General features: G+C 60.2%; 1 pseudogene; it reads right to left on the bottom strand.

The window, feature by feature from the left end:
- Positions 1-10,351: 10,351 nt before the first annotated feature.
- Positions 10,352-17,690, bottom strand: LOC110577590 (annotated as a pseudogene).
- Positions 17,691-17,708: the final 18 nt, after the last annotated feature.

Genomic DNA, 17,708 nt, shown 5'->3' with positions numbered 1-17,708 from the left:
ACGCCTCATGGCCTAGATTCTGGGCGCCATGGAGACTCTTGGCACCTTCTCTCCTCTGGGGTCAGAGCCAGCACCTCGTCTCCCACACCCCGTGTGCACACATCCTGCAGGGAGCAGGCCTCATATTGCTGAGATCCCTGAACTAGCCTGATCCCTGAACATCAAGAAACCCCGAATTGCTCTGCCTCAGTGGAGAGGGGTCTCTGGGGCTCCAGGACCAGGTATCAGGGCCCAGAATCCTGCCTCCCCAGAGGGCATTTAAAAGACAAGCTGGGGAAATGCCAGCAAATGTTTATAGCCTGTGGGATATGCCAGCCCAAACCCAGAACGCATGCCCTCGTTCTCCTGCCGGCCACCTGCCAGCCAAAGGGGAGGCATCTTGCTCTAGAGCTGGGAGACCCCAGGGCCCAGAGAGAGCAGGCTTGTCTGGAATCCCACAGCTCCTGAGCCGCACAGCCCTGGGAGCCAGATGATGGGGGAAGGGACAATGACTCCTAACCCAGGGCACAGCATGGTGGAGGAACAGGGGCACTGAGACACTCAGATTGCCAGACAGGGTGGGCAGGCCTGGTCGGTGGGACAGTGTGGTAGGGGAGGGAAGAGTCCAGTTTGCGGGGAGCGGAGGCTGGCTGGCTGTAGGAGGGGATGTCAGGCTGGTTGCTAAGGAATGGAGGGAACAAATCGTCTCACCAGAGGTTTAGGTGACCCAGCCATGGGCCGCGGAGCAGACCAGAGCCGGCAGTACCGGGGGCGCTGGGTATCATCGAGGCTCGTCCCCACAGCTGGCCAAGCAGACTGGAAGCCTAAGAAGCCCTCCACACTCACCTAGCTGACGACAGTGCCCTCCCTGAAGTCCCTGCGGGAAGAACCCTTGACTCCTGAGGCCAGCAGCCCACCCTCTCCTGATGCAGCCCGTTTTTGGCTTCTCTGGGGTCTGAGGGCATGGCGCTTACTTCCTTCGCCCCAGGCCTGTCCTCCAGGAAGATTCTGAGCCCTGGGCAGGCCGAAAACATGTCTGGCTAATGTCCATACCTCTCCCCACCCATCACCCACCACCCACCACCCACCCCAGGGGCTGAGAAAGAGAGGGGCATGCAGGCTGTTCCATATTCAAGGCAATGAATGATTTTTGCCTTAAAGTCTTAGAAATATACTTAGAAATATACCGTGGTCAGTCCGTCAGCTGACTGAGCTGTTACCCAGCACTGCCAGGAGCCGAGGACCACGCGTGACTGAGACAGATGTGGTCTTCATCCTCCCAGAGCTCCAAGTCCCAACGGCAAGGGGGACAAAGCAGATACAGAGCGGTTTGGCCTGTGACGAGGGCCATGGGAGCCATGGGATGCCACGGCCGGGGAACTAGGGTATCTTCTTTGAGGAGAGGTACCCGAGCTGAGCTGGCTGGGCCGAGGGTCTCGAGTCTGCGGCCCAGAGGGGGAGGCGTGTCAGTTCTCAGGCGGAAACCTTCAGGGCTGGAGCTGCCTTGATAGGCCTTCCCTGAGATAGGTCTCAGGGGAGGGGGATGGGAGGGGAGGGCAGAGGGCACTGCGTGTCCACAACGGAGAGCCTGGGGACAGGGAGCCAGGACAAGGCAGTGGCAGGGCCTTGGGTCACTGCCCGTCAGTTACCTGAAGGACAGGCCCCCTCAGATCTCACTGGCAGCCGGCTCCATTGATCCGACTGGAGACTGGAAGTGGCCAGGGAACATTCAGGCGGGGGGGACACTGGGGAGAACACTGTGGGAGGTACTTGCCACCCTGGCTTTATCTGGACTCAGCCGTGTTCCTTCCCAGCAGGCCCAGCATGGGGCCTGCCAGGGTGACCCCTGATGCACTCACCAGGCATACACCTGCCCCCTCCCGTGGACACACAGGTGGGTTGTACCACATCTGGACAGGTGAAGCCTATTTGCACCAGCCGCCAGAACAGAGCCAGCCTCCTTCCTGGGAAGCCATCTGTCCAGCTCAGGTTGCCTGAAATGGGCACCAACATCTGAACAAACAGCCCTGGGAGCGGAGGGGGGTGGGGTGGGTGGTAGGAGGGATGCAGCCCGCCCAGCCCAGCTCCGGAGCGCAGATGAGTTCCTACAGCTGTCCATGGCCCCAGGCTTGCCCGATGCCCACATGGACCTCCAACCCCTCAGTCCCATGGCTGACCTGCTGCGTGCCCGTGTTCAGCCACGCCGAGCTCTCTCAGGCCCTCCCCAGACGACCTGTCTTTTCTTCCTGGCATAGGAGCGGCCTCTGCTTCCCTCCTGGAAGACTTCCCAGAGCCCTCCACGCGGGGCCACCCTGCCAATAGAGCTCCCCAGGGCCCACCACGGCCCCAGGGCAAAGGACCAGTGACACAGAGCGGATGCTTGGTAAGCACTGGCTGCCTGTAGTCCTGCCTCTGGGCTGGGTGCTCCCAGGGACGATACCTGGCCGGTTTGGACCCCCTGTTCTTCCTGCTCCTTCAGCCCATGTGGGTTTGCCGGGCTCTGAAGGGTTGACCCGGACTCAGAGCTGGGCTGGGCCCCTGGGCAGGAACTGCCTATCTGAGGTCCACACTCAGCCCAGCTGTCCCTGTCCCTGCCCACCTGGGAAAAGGAGGGACTGGCATGACCCCTCCCCCATCCCCCTTACATCTGGCCCTGGCCTGCGGGCAGCCCTGTGACCTGGGGAGGGGGAGCAGTCTCTGTGGGCCTCAGAGCTTGGCAGAGAATAACCCCCCAACTACGGGCTGCGAGCCTTGCTGTGGATCTAGGATCTGGGCACACCTCAGAAGCCTTCAGCTTCCACTTTGCCGGCTGCCTGGGCCTGGGGGCGGGGGTGTATCGACCTCTAATGCATCTTTGCCCAGGAGGGACTGTCCTGCTCTCTGTCTCCTGATGGGGTCTTCCAGATAGTGCAGGGGTGGGGGCTGTGGGTCGCGGGCTGGGCAAGGACCTAAGGGCACACGGGGATTCCAAGCCCCTGACTGTACCCTTGCCAGGAGGCCTTGGGCCGGTGGGGAGTGTGAGGTGTGCCGGCTCCTTCCTCTGGGGACTCCAAAAAAGCCATACGTGCATCCCCCAAAGTTCATTTCCCATTTCCTGTAGGTCGGCTCTCAACCTGACAGGCGTCCCCTCTCACCTCCCAATCACCGTTCCTCCCGCCCCTTCCCCTCCCCTCTCCCCACTTTCCATTCCCCACCCCTCCCCCCTACCTAATCAGAATGCCCCACCCCCACAGGGTGGCTTCCTCTCGCTGTGTCTCATTCCCTCCGTGGGAGAGGGGGAGGCCGTCCCTCCTGCCCCCTGCCTCCCCACAGTCATCGTCCTTTCCCCTCCACCCTTCAGGAAGCCCCCACCCCATCCTGAAATACCCCACCCTCTGGATCCCTCCTCCCCAACCTGGGATTCGGTGTCCCAGGCCCCCACCCTCCGCGAACTTGGCTCCTTTCAGCTCCCCTCCCTCGCGGGCAGAGGCAGGGCGTTCAAGTCCATTTAATCTTGGCAGAATGCAATTTCCTGCTTCAGGGAGCTGGCGGGTTTAGGAGGCTTAATGAGGGGGGAGGGGGGAGACGGGGAAGAAGGAGGCTGAACCGGGCTAGGAGATGGAGACAGAGTCCCTGAGAGGGGTGGTCCAGGAAGCTCGGGGATGTGTCTGTCTGGGGGTTGCCTGGGGGTGGGGAGCGGGTGGTGTTTGGGATCACACAGGGGTCAGCTCTTCAGCTTTGGGCTCCCACTGGTAGGGCCCGGGCTGCTCCGCAAACCTCCCCACCCCCAGCTAGGTGGGGTGGAAACGCGGGGAGGGGAGGGGCCTCAAAGTGGCCCACTGTCAACAAAATGGGGAGGGTCAGTGTGTGCGCGTGTGTGTGCGCGCGCGCGCGCTCTGTTCGTGAGGCACGTGTCTGCTTGGCCAACAGGGTGGTGGGGGTGCAGGTCCAAGTGTGCAGATGGGAGAGGGAGTCCGGGGGAAAATGTGCAGCTGGGGGGCATTCTAAGTGGGCTGGACACTCTGGGTGGGTCCCTGGGAAGGTGCAGCTGGGAGGTCCCAGACCCCCAGGTGGGGGGCTGGGCAGCCAGGCTGGAATTTCAGTCCCGAATAGGATGCTTATCGGGATTCAGCCACCAAGGCAGAGAAGATAAGGGACAAAGGGGCCTCTCAGCTGCCGGAAGCCCCACACCTGGTGGGGGCAGGGCGGCCAAGAGCCCCGCCTGACACCCAGAACCCAGACCACCCCTGGGGAGACTGAAGTGGAGCACCTTCTGAGGGCCCCTGCCCTGCAACCCCATTTGGTCCCCTCTTCCCTCCCCTCCCCCTCTCTCTCTGACCTGGTTCAGCAGATCTCCTTTCTGGAGAAGCCCTTGGAGGAGCCACAACCCGGGATACAGGGAGTCCCCAGGCGGGGCAGGTGGAGAGGGGTGCTCAGGGACTGGTATCAGGTCCTTCCTCAGCCCATGGGAAGCAGGCAAGGGGATGGGGTGGAGGGTCTTCACAGGGAAAAGCAGGCAGCCTGGCATCCTCCAGGAGCAGTGCCCCGCATGAAGAAGCTCCGCTAAGCCAAAGCCCCGGGCCCTTGGGGAGGGTCCGAGCAACGAGGACGGAGAGGGTTTCAGGGCTCTGGAAGGCAGGGCCAAGACTGCCAGAGGCACCTCCAAGCCACTGTGCGGTCCGAGCCCACTCTTCGTACTGGGATTTCTCATTTCTGGGGGGCCTGGGAGGAAGGCCCATAGAGACGACATTGGGCTGAAGCTGGGCAAGGCCCTCTTCTTCTGGGCTTCGGTTTTACCATTTGTGAACAACGGGGCTGGGATAGGGTCTCCGAGGAGTAGCCCACGGTGCCTTGGAAGCAGGTGGGCCCCACCCCAGCCCAAGGGTCGTCGTGGGTGGGCTTGAATGGCAGCCCTGTGCGTAGAGCAGGACACTAGGAAGCTGGGGAGGGGAGAGGTATGTGAGGGACACATCCTATGGCCTCGTGCCCTCCTAGATGCCTCAAGGCCCTCCCAACGCCCCAGCCCCATGAAAGCAGCATGTCCTCCAGAGGTCACCTATCCCTTTGGGGAAGAAGACACAGTCTGCCAGGAGAATGTGCTCAGAGGCAAAGCAAAGGCCCCACAGGCTGGGGGTCTCCAGGAGCCCCCTACCCCAGCCCCTTGCGTTAGGATGGCTTTGGCTCCTTGCCCCTCTGCTTCCCCTTCTGACTAGTTTGCCAGTTCCCTGGGGCCAGCTGTCCCCTCACTTGGCCTCTTCATCTGGCTGGGGCCTCCCCAAGGACTGTTTCAGGGCCCACATCTCCCCTCCCTCTGCATCTTTGCTGAACTCAGTCCCAGCCCCTCCTGGCTCTTGTAAGGGTTGGTCAAAAGGGAGCTCATGGGCCGCTGCTGCACCCCCTAACCCCCACCCCTGCCCCACACCCATCTCTAGTAGATTCTGACCTGTGGATCCCCTTCCAGACAACTCCACTATCTGACCTCTAGGACATACCTTGGTGGGTCATCCTTCAAGCTGTGAGATTTCTTTTTTTTTTTTTTTGAGATTTTATTTATTTATTTGACAGAGAGAGAGACACAGTGAGAGAGGGAACACAAGCAGGGGGAGTGGGAGAGGGAGAAGCAGGCTTCCCGCTGAGCAAGGAGCCCAATGCGGGTCTCGATCCCAGGACCCTGGGATCATGACCTGAGCCGAAGGCAGACGCTTAACGACTGAGCCACCCAGGCGCCCAAGCTGTGAGGTTTTTAACTGTTTGTTTGTTTTTTTTTTTAAGATTTTATTTATTTATTTGAGAGAGAGAGCATGAGCGCAGGGAGGGGCAGACAGAGAGGGAGAAGCAGACTCCCCGCTGAGCCTGGAGCCCAACGTGGGGCTCAGTCCCAGGACCCCAGGATCACGACCCGAGCTGAAGGCAGAAACTTAACTGGCTGAGCCACCCAGGCGCCCCTCTAATTGGTTCTTTGAAGGCCAGTGGCTGTCACCTCCTCCACACAGCCTTCCGTGAGTCGCCCTCCTAGCCCTCTGGATACCTTCTGCACACCCACCAGGAGACCCCTGCTGACCTTGCCAACTCCCACAGCTCCTGGTTTGTAAATGTGTGGAGGAGTTGTGGGCTGGACGCTGGGGTGGTGGTAAAGCCGGCACAGGCCTGTTTGAGGAGGGCGGCAGGTGCGTGGCCCAGGAGTTCCAGGTGGCTGCTGGGCCAGCACCGCATTCCCATGACAACCTGCATGCAGGTCCTCTCCCAGGGAAGACAGTGAGGTCACCTTTGTGGTGAAGGCTCCAGTGTGGGTGAGTGTGGGGAGCCACCAGGTGGGGGCCCGGATGCCTGACAAGCAGGGGCAGGGGCAGGATATGGGGTCAAGATGCCCCATCCCGAGCAGACCCTTATGCCGGATGAAAAGGCAAACACCTACCCACTCTCCCAGACAGAGTGATTCGGTGCCCCTGGTGATGGTGCCTGGCTCTCTCTGTCATCCGCTGGGAAGACACAATGAGTCATAACAAAGTGTGTCCTACATATTAGATGCTGCTCCCAGCAATCTGCTCTTGGTAGCTGCTTTCACCTTCCCAGCACCTGGGTGGTGTGGACCGGGTGGCAGGGGGAGGGACTTGCTCTCCTGTCCCAGAGAATGGGTAAGTGCACGGGGGCCAGTGGGAGCCACAAGCATGCAGCCGGGATGGGAGTTGGGGTGGGGGGGTGGCACACAAAACGCACCCCAGACTTGTTGGCCCTGACATTTGGGTAAGGAGGATGAGGCACAGTGAAACCAGACCTCAGCGGCCCCGACTGCGTCCGTCCACCCGTGTCCCCACATCCATAGAAGCTCTAGGGGCTGCGCACACAGCATGGCCAGAGCCCGGGCAGCGCAGCGGTCTCCACACTTCCGGGGACCCAGGCTTCCCTCGATGCCAGGCCCTTTCCCACCCGGAGTCCATCTCCCCGCCCTCGTGGGGCCTTTCCAAGTTGTAGGGTCTGGGTGGGCCTGGGCCTTGCAGGAACTTGAATCCCCAACACAGTGCCATCAAGGTCTCCTGAGGTAGTCCCCACCTGTCAGCCCCAGGCCTAGAAGCCTAGCCTACCAGCCCTTGGAGACAATTTTGTTGAAAATTCAGGCCAAGTTAGAGTAGAGAATCAGCAGCAGGGGATGGGGACTTGGTGGCTTCCTCACCCGATGAGCAGGAGGTCAGTGGCAGTCTGGCCCATTTTCCCCAGGACCAGCTCTGCACCCTTAGCCCCGAGAAGACTCCACCGGACCCTCCGGAGCTCATGGCCCAGAACACAGGTGAGATGTGCGGAGCTGTCAGCCCCTGTGGCCTAGTACTTGGCACAGGGTGGACACACATGATGTCTGCAGAATGAATGAATGTATCACATTAGATCAAAACACAGGCAGAGCGAGAGACTCTCCCCTAGAAGCTCAGAAGACAGACCAACTGGGCAAACAGGGGAGGCTTTTTTGGGGAAATAGCATTTGAACCAGGCGGGAAGGATCAGGACAATCTCTCCAGGGAGACGGAAAAGACATTCCCGGTGGAAGACTAGGCTGGGCAAGGACTTGAGAGTAACATGGTATGAGGTGTGATGAGGTGACAGCCCTCCAGGATCCCTGCAGTGACCCAAGGAACTGCTCGGCCAGGCCGGGGGGACCTGGCTTCCAGGCACCAAGAGGAAGACCCCTCTGACTGACGGCCTTGGTCCCCCGGCAGACAAACCAGGCTCTGTTGGTTCTGCCTCAGACTTTCCATGGGACACTTTCAGGGCCCTGTTCTCCCCATTTGCCAGGTGGTGCCTTTGCCTCAGGTCTGGCCTGGTCAAGAGTGAGGGGTCCCTGGCATGGGAAGATAGGAAAGCGTCACCCTGGAGTCCTTTGGGAGAACATAGGGGTACAGGTGAGTTCTCTAGAACGCAGGACCCACAGGGTATGCAGTCCCATCTGGCAGGGTGGGGAGGGGTGCCCTTGGTCAACAAGAGACGGAGGGAATAGGCAGCTGGGAGCCCCCCGGTACTCCCCACAACAAGCCCCATTGTGAGAAAGCACTGGGCACAGGGGAGCAGATGAGGAGGGGTGGTGCTCAGGAGCATTCAGCAATCAGAATTTCTTATTTATGAAAAGAAAAAAAGAAGAATGTCTTATTTATTTATTTTTAAGTAAACTGTACCCCCAACGTGGGGCTTGCACTCATGACCCCGAGTTGTGCGCACTACTCACTGAGCCAGCCAGACGCCCCAGCAATCGGAATTTCTTCCAACTCTGGCTGGGGGGGCTCTCATGCCTTGTGCCCCCACCAGCTCAGCCCTTATCTCCTCCTCCAGGGCCCCTTCCCCAACTGAAGGCCCCAGGAGAATGGGGGGCCCAGCCTGGACCACCTTGTGTCCACAAGGCTACAGAGCCTAAGACCTGAGCAAGCCAACAGTCCAGGACTGGGTCCCCTCTCTGTGTGCCTAAAATTGCAGCAAGAAACACCAGTGTTATCCAAAGAATGGGCCCCAGCTGGACCTGCTTAACCCTGCCCAGGGGATAGGCAACCCCCCCCATAGCCTAGCCTGGGCCCAACCAGACCCCTGGATGGGAAATGGGGGCTTTCTGAGGCTCTGCGTTGACCCAGGGCATTGTCTTGTTGCCCAAGATCCCATCTTTAGGCCACCCCAAGTGGCGAGACCCCTCTCAGGCGAGGGTACAGATGTCTTTGGCTGGGAGGCACTGATTTTGGGGGGTACTCAGAGAGGCAGCTGCAGAGGGGCCAGGGGGATACTTGAGATAGTCCAGTCTCAGGGAGGGAAGTGGAGACGGATGGTCTGTGGGACATGGCCCCCAGGGAAATCAGATGCAGACTAGGTCTGGGAGCTATAGCCCAGCCCTTCCCACAAACCAGGCTCTGCCCCCAGAATGGGTGCCCTGAGGCAGGGGGAGCTAGCAAAGAGGACTTGGAGTTTCCTTCTGGTTCCAACCACCCAGCTCTCCAGGTACCCCCTCTCCTCTAGGCAGGAGTGGGGTGCACAGAGGGAAGAGTGGAGAAAGGCCGCCTGTGGTTAAGGGTGGTGTGGGAAGAACGCAATGAAGGGCGGTGGAAGAAGTTGGGGTACCCGGAGCTAGAGGACAGGAATAGGGGTACTGCAGGAGAGGACAAGCGCATGGGCATGCTGTGGGCCTCGGTTTCCCCTCAGGGATTGTGAGGAGCCCAGCAATCGTGGGTAGGGGAGGGCAGTTGCCCTCTGGGCCCCTGACCAACATCCTCAGGAATCAGGAATTGGAACCTGTCCGGGACTAGGCCGACTGGGGGTGTGGCTTCAGTCCCAGAGACTCTTCCCTGTGAGCCCTGCGGCCATGACCGAGATAGAGGTGGCACGCTGGGGGTGCTCCAGTGGGCTGTGGACACAGGAACACATCCTTCCGGGTGGCAAGAACGAGGTCCCTGAAGTTAGTCTGGAGGTGCTAGTGACAGGCAGGGCAGAGGGTGGAGTGTGGAGTTCTGATCTCACTCTACACAGGCCCTGCCCCCTTCCTTCTTCCATATACCATTCTCTTCATCCCTCCATCTTGGCTGGTGCCTGCTCGTTCCGGCAGCAAACAGGAGCTTTGCAGAAACTTGTCCTCGGATTAAAGCTTCAACCATGGTCTCAGGAGAGGGGAGCAGAGAGGCTGGCCAGCCAGGCCCCATGTGGAGAGTGCATGGGGCAGGGAAGGAGGCCTCTCTTCCCACCTCAAAATCCCAGGTCATGCCCTATGGATGAGCTCCAAGGGAAAGATGAGGGGAGCCTGGCTGAGTTCAAGGATAGCCAGCCCCACCCCAGTGATCCAGCCAGGTCCCTGTCCGCCCTCTCCTGGAGGTCCGCAGCTTGATTTTTAGCCCCCCAGGAGCCAAAGGAATCCTTTAAAAATTTAAATCAGACTATGCCATGCCTCATAATCCTCAGACCAGTCCTACTCTTTTCTCAATCTGTGACTGCACCTCAGCATTCAAGGGGGCTCTAGCCTGGAATCCACAGACAAGTTTGCCCAGGCCCCTGCTCCTCAAAGTCTCAGTATTCCCTTCTATTAAATGGGTCCACAATGCTGTTCTGGCCACTGTGAGTCAGGGGCCTGTTCCTTCCTAGGACTGCACAGGTGGAGCCCCCAGTTCCTTTCTTTTTCTTTTTTTTTTTTTTTAAGATTTTATTTATTTATTTGAGAGAGAGAATGAGAGACAGAGAGCATGAGAGGGAGGAGGGTCAGAGGGAGAAGCAGACTCCCTGCCGAGCAGGGAGCCCGATGCGGGACTCGATCCTGGGACTCCAGGATCATGACCTGAGCCGAAGGCAGTCGCTTAACCAACTGAGCTACCCAGGCGCCCCTTCTTTGTCTTTTTTTGTCTAAGTGGCTTTCTTGGGGAGAGCCAGGATTACAACGGACTCAAGAGTTGGCATTGGGGCCCCTGTTCTTGCCAAAGGTGGGTACAGCACTGACAAAGCATCAGTCGTCCTGCATCTGCCGCTTGGCTCGGCCTGTCTTCTTTTTCTCCTGTTTGGCCATCTTGGGAGTCCGCCCTCTTGCTTTCCCAGCACGGGCCAGGGGACCATGGACTTTACCTCCAAGCATGCGGCCGGCTACTTCCGGGGGTCAGAGCCTCCGCTCCACACTGACCCAGGGTAGCCTCAGCCCCGAGGGGCAGGCCTGCCAGGAGCACCACCTGATCTCCTGGAGCGATGGCCATGAGCCTTGATCTGGGCGACCATCTCCTGCCGGTCACCTGGAGGGTGTGTAGCTCCTGGGCATAGACAAAGAGCTGCTTGTTGGTGACTAAACCATGGCCTACCGCCAAGAGGGAGTGGAAAAAGAGTGGAGCCCCAAGTTTCTAGGTGCAGGTCCAGAGGCCAGGTCCGGCCTAGTGTCCACTCTGTCCAGTTACGTTTAGAAATCAAACCCTCCCAAGACAGGAAGGTGCTCTATCCTGGGGTAGGGAGCAGAGGTTCAGCTTTGCCGCCCCGCCAAGCACACCTGGGAGCCAAGAAGCTCATTATTGCGGATGGAGTGCTTAGCCAGCAGCCGGTGGGCTGGGGAAGACCCAGCTCCCCACCACCTGCATTCGCCCCCGCTGCCCAACACTCATCCAATGCCCCGAGGCTGTGTCCTGGGAAGGGCGATTGTCTGCAAGGAGCATTTCCTCTTGGCCAGTCCCAACACTGCTGTGCCTCAGAGGCCTTGTGGTGCAGAACAGGGGACCGTGCTGCTCAAGGTCCTCCATGCCCTGGCTCGCGGGGGATGGAGCCCGAGATGGGGTGTTCTGGCCTGAGATCTCTGGTCTGGAGGTTACGGACAGTGACCTCATATTGCAGCACTTCTTCAGGGAAAACCTGGAGCCAGGCTTAGGGAAGAGGTCCAGGATGGCAGGGTGCCCAGTGTCTGCCCACCAGCCCCTCCCCCCTTCCAGGGGAGCTGCCTTCATCTGGGCCCCACTTCCCTGCAGGGAGTGAGGGACCAGGGGAGGCCACACGGCGACTGTCACGGAAGGGACATTCCCCAGTCATTTGGAACTAAGTAAGTCCAGATCTCAGCTTGCAGGCCTGACTGCAGGACCCTCCTTGGGCCCCCCTCCCCCAGGACTGTGGCCACACAGACACATGGATGGGGCGTGTGCAGCAGATGTGAGCCTGAGAGGCAGCCAGAAACCCCACGGATCAGAGCCCGTCACATCAGCTTTGTTGGGGGCTGCCCAGGTCTCCCCCAACCCTGAGGCACAGCTCTGCCTAAGGGATTTCACCTGCTCCCTGGAGGGCTCACAGCTGCAGCATCACTGTTTAAGTCAAGGCAGAGTCTACCCTGAGTCCCTGCTGCTGCAGCCTGGGCCACTCTCTCCTCAGCTCAGCTCTTAAGTAGAGGAGGAAACAGCAAATGGGCACCATCTCTGCCCCATCCTCAGCTGCAGGTGAGTGTGAGCAGAGGGCCCAAGATGAGGGTAGAAGACAGCTTCCAGTCTCTGATCAGAGGGCCCTGGGCTCAGCCCCCTCCCATTCCGAGATGTCGGTGGTCAGATATTATCTGAGCAGAGACCTAAAAGAGGCCATGGAAGCATCTATTGGAAGGGCACCCAGGCAGAGGGAACAGTCATTGCGGGGCCCCGAGGCTGGAGAGGTGTGGGAGGAGGAGTGAAGAGGCTGTGACCCAGAGCAGGAAAATGTGAGTCAGAGGTGGTGAAGGGGGCTGCGGGTCGGCCGCTGCAAGGACATGGCTTTGACTCTTGACAAAGTAGCAGCCTTTGAGAGCTTTGGGCAAGAGAGAGACCTGACCTGGCTCCCATTTTAACAGGGTCTCTGTGGATCCTGGTTGACTAGATTGTGGGAGACAAGAGCAGACGCTGGGAGCCCAGTAAGGAGGCTTGTGTGCTTGTCAGGAAAGAGACGAGGTTGGCCATGGGGGTGGTGGCTGCCTAGGCCAGGGCTGCAGAGCTGGTGACCAGAGACAAGGTGGGAAGGGGTCACCTGATACTTTGCACGTGTTAAGGTGAAGTTGCAAGTCTTTGCTGATGGTTTGATGTGGATGTGAGAGAAAGAGAGTCCAAGCTGGTTTTATGGCTTCTTGGCCTGAGCAGCTGGAAAGTTGGAGCTGCCCCAACTGAGTCAGGCAAAGCCAAGGAGTGGCTGGTGGCTGCTCCCAGGTGGGCTCCAGATCCAAGGTCTTTTCCACACAGACCCTGTCTCTTAAGGCAGGCTCCACACCCCATCCTCACCCAGTGGCTGGGGCGGCCTAACCATTACTGCCTCAAGGTTCAGCACCGGGAGTAAAGGCCTCTGCTCTGAGGGCAGAGGAAACACAGAATTCCCAGACCAATTCTTCGTGAGGAGGCCTCTCTGAAGCCTGATAAGGATTGAGCTCTAGGCCTAAGACCTGGGCTCTCTAGCAGGGGCTGGGCAGGCCCAAGTGGGTGAGGGATGGCTGTCTGGCCTCTGTCTAAACAGGATATGCTCAGGCTGGCCGATGGTCATGGGTCACTTGGCAGCCAGCCGAGCCGGGGCCCACCCAACCCCCACCTCCCTCACCACCACACACACACACACACACACACACTGGATGAGGGATGTGGGGTAACATGTGCAGATCTCAGAGCCCTGTGTCCCCCCTCTCTTGTTCACTCTGAACCCAGAGAGACCTGGGTCCCAGGCAGCATCTCTTAGGCGCTGGCTAGGAGTGCAGGACCTGCAGCGGCCCAAGGAAACTCCTGACTCAGCCATTAGGATTGGCTTCCTGGGAGGTAATGTCTTCCCAGAGGCCTGAAGGATCTATAGAAGGAAGTAGGAAAGGAATTCCAGGTACAAGGGAGCAGCATGTGCAAAGACCAGGAGATGAGACTGTGTGGAGCTCCTGCCTAAGGGGAAAGGGGGGAGGAGGCAGCCTCCAGAAGGGAGGCTTGTCCCTTGTGCAGAAGGGGACAGTGTTTGAGGGTAAAGGGAGACCAAGGGCTTGGGTCTAGAGGAAACTCGGTTGACACTGGTGCTGAAGTCTGGGAAGAACATTCCTGGTTGAGGGGACAGCAGCAGAAAAGGCCTAGAGGAGGCTTTGGGAAGCAGCCAGGGAGGTGGCTTGTTCCAGCTTTTGATGGGCTCCGAGCCAGCCCCTGGGGCTCACTGGGCAGGAGGAGGCTGAGCCGAACCCCATCCTGAGCCTGGGCTGTGGGGACTCCTCACTGCCCCACTCCCAGTGCTGCCCAAGCAATGCCCTGCGCCCCCTCCCAGGGCCTCCTTTGCAACACTCCCCCCCTCTCTGGGATTCAGTTCCGGGAGGCGGGTGAGGGCTGCGCCTGGGGCAGGGGAGATGAGAAAACCAGAAAGTGGGGAAACCTGAGCCAGCAACGCTGAGGCGGGCGGGCCAGGGCTTGCTCAGCCTGCTAGGCCCGGGAAACAGGTTCCCCAGAGAGTGGGCCAGAGGAAGGGGGGGCTGGTTTAGTTGCCACCTTCATCCTGGGGGCATGGCGGGTCTGTGAGGCCCAGGCCTCCAAGTCTCGCCTTCTAGTTGCTGAGGCTGGAAGGGCAGAGCCTCTCTCGAGGTTACCCAGCATAGCAAGCTTCTCTCACTCCACTCGAGGGAGGCCGGACAGAGGCGGATAGGATAGATAGACAGAGGATGGACAGCCCGACAGGCCGGGGGAGGCCCAGGGCTGCACTTCAGTCCCCTCAGCACAGCCTGGAAAAGCCAGAAGGAAAAGAAACAGGCATGTGTATGGGCAGAGACAAAGGCTGGGCCAGGTTGAAAGGCTGGGAGTGTTTTGGGGAAGAACTCCAAGGTGCTCCTGTCCGGTGAACGCACCATCACCTGGGGGTGGGGACCGAGACAAAGGGGGCCAATTCCTTCCAGGTTGTAAGCCCTGTTGTTGGGCTTTGTAGCATCTCAGAAGCTCTGGGAAGCTGAGCCATGAGCCCAAGACTCTACAGTCAGGATGTCACCCAGAGGGTCTATCTTATAGGTACTCAGAGCCCATCTTGAAAGGGAGAGGGGCTACTCCAGGAGGGGAACCCTAGAGGCTGGGTCAGAGGAGAAACCAGACCTGGCCTAACCATCATTGTGTCCACCCCCACCTTGTGTATCCAGATTGGAACCAGGATGGGCCATGGGAGAGCTGGAGAAGAAGCAGGCCCGGGATCTGAGCGTCCTGCAAGGGAGGGAGGGAAGCCCAGCAGGGGCAGGGGATCAGCCTGGCCTGGCTGTCTCACTTCAGGTGACCCCACAGGGCATCCGAAGTGGCTCTCAGGTGGAGCTAGCGGCTGAGTGGCTTTCGGAGAGGAAGACAGAAGGACTCTGGGTGGCAGGGGAAGAGGTTGGTGGGGGCAGCCGGCCCAGAGGAGCCAGGGGGTGGGACCAGGAGTTGGCTCCTGGCCTCTGCGTTCTTGGCTCATGTTCCCTCTTGGATCTGGTGCTGCAGGGATTTGCTCTCTTATTCATTCAATAAAGATTTATTGAACTCTGTAAGTGCCGCGCCAGGCTCCAGCACTCATGGCCAGCCCTGAGCGCCTGTCTGGGTTGTGGGCCCTTGGCTCCATGTGGGCCCTGTGGCCTGGCCCTTCCCTCCTGGAGCCTTCCCATAACTCCTGAAAAGGCCACCTTTTCCTAACACCTCAGCCCAGTGGCTACAGGCCTCCCCACTTCTCTCCGTCGCCTCCTCCTCATCTGTACAGTGGGGACAGCAGGACCTGCTTCTCGGAGGAGCTGCGAAGTGCCTGGAAGTAAAGAACCATAAACTCTGCTGGCATACAGGGCCTCCCAAGCTGGCTGGGACTCCCATCCAGGGTTGGTTTCAAGCGCCTCTAGGCCCCTACCTTGAAGGCAAATTGCGGGAGGGTCTACTATATTCCTCCCAATAATGCACATCTCTTACATGCGTAATAACATAATGGCCAACCTGGCACGGACACCAGACGGGGGTGAGTGTGGATTCCCTGCTGCGATGAGTGCTTTTATTTCTATTACTCAACCTTCTCACGTTGTTTGGGAAGACACTGGCAGGGACGCCTGGGTGGCTCAGTCGGTTAAGCGTCTGCCTTCGGCTCAGGTCATGATCCCAGGGTCCTGGGATCGAGCCCCACATCGGGCTCCCTGCTCCGCGGGGAGCCTGCTTCTCCCTCTGCCTCTGCCTCTCTCTCTCTATCTCTCATGAATAAATAAATAAAATCTTTAAAAAAAAAAGGAAGGCACTGGCATTCCATTGTGTGAGGTGGTCTCTTCCTCTCCCCGTGCGCTGTCCCCGGCCCCACTGCCCCTTCAGAAGGCCTCCCCACACTAGCTCCATTCTGTGTGTCTGAGGGGAGCTCCATGGACACATTAATTGAGTCTCTTTTCTTCCCAACCCAGCACCCTGGAGTCTTTGGTAAGTCCTAACAGTTCTGCTTCAGTGACCATGATGATGATCGTGCTGGAGGTGGTGACAGGGGTGGCCAGGCTAGAAGACCGGGGAGACCTGGGGTGGGGGGGAGTGGGGGAAATGTGGAAGAGATGGTGTTGGAAACCATGGTGATGGCAGTGGTGCTGACCTCAGCGGTGACCCTGGTATAGAGGAGGTGGGACGAGGAGGGACAATTGTCACAGTGTTTTAAAGGAGACCTGACAGAGAAGAGGGGTGCAGGCACTGTCTCTAGAGCCACCATAACTCCAGGCTGGTGTTTCCTTGCTTCAGATGGTATCTGCTCAGAGCCTGCGGGCCAGCACTGCAAATCCCAGGCAGGAGACCCTCACCTGGGCTCTTAACATGGCACAACCAGTCAGTAGGTCAGAGGGAGGGATGCCTTCTCCAGGGCGTCTTGTTAGCCAGGGAGAGAACGGGGTGGGGGAAGAGGGAGAAGGGGAGGGAGAAGGAGGAGAGGGAGAGAAAGAGGAAAAAGAGAAGGGAAAAGAGGGGGAGGGAAAGGAGGGTGAAGAGGAGGGGAAGGCAGAGAAAGAGGAGAGAAGAGGAAGGAGGGAGGAGAAGGGAGAAGACAGGAGAGGGGAGAAAGAGGGAGAAAAGAAGCTAGGAGAGAGGAGGAAGGGGAGGGAATAGAAGAGGGAGGAGGGAGAGGAGGAAGGAGAGGACAAAGAAGGCCCATGCCCCTTGGGACCTCAGCAAAGTGCATGGAGCAGGGCTGAGCTTGTGGTCCTGGTTGGTAAGGCCATGGCCTTGGGGGTTGGGTTGGGTGTCAGGTCCCTTCCTGGGATCAGGGGAGGCGTTTTGGCTCAGTTGCTGGGCCCTTGGGTCATCATGAGGCCATTTGAAAGCAAATGTCCCTTTTAGGAGAGGAGGCCCAGCCTATCTGGCTTCTCTGGGGGTATGGAACTATAAGGAGTGGATCCGTGGGGCTGCTGGTTTGAAATAGGGCTGGAGGCTGGGGAATTACGGATAGCCCTGGAGTGCTTGGGCAGAGCAGTGAGGCTGGGCTGCTGCGACCTGGCCTGGGCTGGAGGCAGCGAGCAGGTCCAGCGGTGCCAGCCGTCCCAGGGGCTGCACCGCCACCTGCTGAGCGGCTGGGGCAGTCCTGGGTCCTACGCTGCGGGACTCGCGCGGGGCCCGGCGCGGCCCGCAGCAAGTGGGAAGGAGTGACACGGCAGGGGGTGCGCAGGTGAGCGCAGGCTCGCTGCTCCCCGGCGCGCCCGCCCTTCCCGCCAGGGAGTTGAGTGCCGGGGTAAACACCAGGCGCGGTGTGCGCGGTGTATCCACGGAGAGACAAAGCCAGGGCGGGGCGGGGGCGCCGCCCGCGAAGCCGGGGCGGGGGCGCAGGGTGCAGATTAGTCTCCCCTGGCGCGGGTTGCCCCACCGCCCGGGAGCCCCGAGCCCAGCCCGCGGACAGGTGGAGCGGGGGCGGGGCGGCGGTCGGGCGGGTCCCGCCCCGGAGGTGGGGCCGGGCGGGGCGGGCGGGGCGGGGCCGCGCTATGCAAATGTCGCCCACGGGCGGCCAATTGCTGGCGCTCCCCGCGCGGCTCCGAGCACCCCGTCCCGCCGGCGGCCGCGAGACCAGAGCGAGCGCCCGAGCGAACGGCCGCGGTCCGGCGAGCCCCGAGCGCAGCGCAGGGCCAGGGCGCGCCGCGACGAGCGGCGCAGCCCAGCGCGGCCGCCCGGCCCCAGTCCAGCAAGCAGGCGAGCACCACCGGGCCGAGCCAAGCGCAGCGCCCCGAAGCCGAGCGCGCGCCGTCGCCCGCGCCCCGCGCCGGGGAATGCGCCCTCGGCGCGCCGGCCAGGGGGCGCCCGCAGCCCACCCGGGGGGAGGCGGCCCCGAGCGCCCCTGAGCCTTCCCATGGCCCGGGCTAGGGCCCG

The sequence above is a fragment of the Neomonachus schauinslandi genome, chromosome 1 (assembly GCF_002201575.2).
Source record: "Neomonachus schauinslandi chromosome 1, ASM220157v2, whole genome shotgun sequence".
Lineage (NCBI taxonomy): Eukaryota > Metazoa > Chordata > Mammalia > Carnivora > Phocidae > Neomonachus > Neomonachus schauinslandi.
Note: the sequence above shows the minus strand (reverse complement) of the source record. Positions and strands in the feature narration are given on the sequence as shown.